Source organism: Meleagris gallopavo, chromosome 30 (genome assembly GCF_000146605.3).
Source record: "Meleagris gallopavo isolate NT-WF06-2002-E0010 breed Aviagen turkey brand Nicholas breeding stock chromosome 30, Turkey_5.1, whole genome shotgun sequence".
Taxonomy (NCBI): Eukaryota; Metazoa; Chordata; class Aves; order Galliformes; family Phasianidae; genus Meleagris; species Meleagris gallopavo.
This window is the reverse complement of record NC_015040.2, coordinates 1,414,677-1,416,217: the sequence shown is the minus strand read 5'-3', so window position 1 is coordinate 1,416,217 and position 1,541 is coordinate 1,414,677.

Genomic DNA, 1,541 nt, shown 5'->3' with positions numbered 1-1,541 from the left:
GGTTCAGCCAATCCATAGGAAATGCATTGCAGCCTTCCCTAAATAATTGCAGCGCTGCAAAGCTCCCCCCCCCACACACCCTGACCCACCCACCCACCTTTGGAGCAGTGCTTTGCTTTGCAATTAACTCTGCCTGCTTTGTCCCAGCAGCTGGGCATCCTCTGCAGGGAGCCAGGTACCATCCCAGCCCCAATGAGGCACTGAGAGGTGAGTGGGTGCTTTGCTGGGGGGGGTGGGGATGCTCTGGGTGGGTCGGGGGGCACTGGGAGCACTCCTGCAGGTTGCAGCACTCTGGGCCGTGCTGGCAGCGCTGCTCTCTGCGTGCTGCTGCCCACATGTGCTGCCTCAGCCCTTCTTTGCTTCTGCTTCTCAGCAGATCTGCTGCTGTCTGGCTGCTGTGGCCCAGCAACGCCCTGAACCACCATGGCAGGTAAGGACCCCTCACTGCACAGCTTCCAGATCCCATTTCTCAGCACGCTGCTGCAGCTGGAGCCCATCGGTGCAATACCTCATAGTGACCCCCAAAGCTCTGCAGCTCCTTCCTCTCCTTTCCCCCACTGCTGTGTTCCCCATGCTGCGTCCTGCTGTCCTGAGGTCTCAGCTGTGGCGATAAAGGCTTTAATTCCCCCTCGCAGCATCCTGCCTGTGCTCTCCCTCTTAATTGCAGCGAGGTGACTCACGCCAGCTTTAAAAGCTCCCAGATGCAGTGCAGCTCTGGGCACTCCCCATACAGTTACACGCAGCTCCTGCAGTGTCCGCTCACACAGACAGCAGCTGGGGAAGGGAACTCTCGCACTGACAGCCCCTGCTCAGACATTTCCTCTTCTGTGCCATTTGGAGCTTTTCCCAGCACATTCCTCATCTCTCCCCCTGGTTGGCTCCAATGCTGTTTACTGGGGCAGAAGGAGATGAGATGCAATTAGTCGCACTGGCCTGCAATCAAACTTTAATCAGCAGTGCTCCCCAAGGTGCAGGGGCTGCATCCATGCACACACCGGCAGCCCTGCCTGCAAGCTGACAGCAGCTTTCATACAGGGGTTGGGGCGTTTAATTAGTTGATATTGAAATGTAATTTGTCTCCAAGATGAGTTTTTCTGTATCTCTTCCCGTCAGCGTGTGTTGATTTGTGGTGTCTGAGTGCAAAGCTTCTGCTTTTTGTTCGCTGGCAGGGCTTTGTGTTGCCTAAAGACCCATTTTGGGAAGAAAGGGGTGCGTCCCTGAATGTCTTAACAACAGAATCCTCCCCCACAGCATGCCTGCACTGAGCTGGAGCCATCTGAGTGCCAAATCCCAGTTAGAGAGATGCTTTCCAAGGGCAAACTGCTTCGGGGCTCCCTTCTTTCATTGGAAACCCCTCCTTTGGGACTCCCTTCTTTGGGGTTCCCTCTTTGGGATTCCTTCTTTGGGACCCCCCTCTTTCAGACGCTCTCCTTTGGGACTCCCTCTTTGGGACCCCCTTCTTTGGGATTCCCATGATGGGACCCCCTCCTTTGGGATCTTTGGGATTTCTCTTTTGGGACACTCATTTTTGAGGAGGGTTT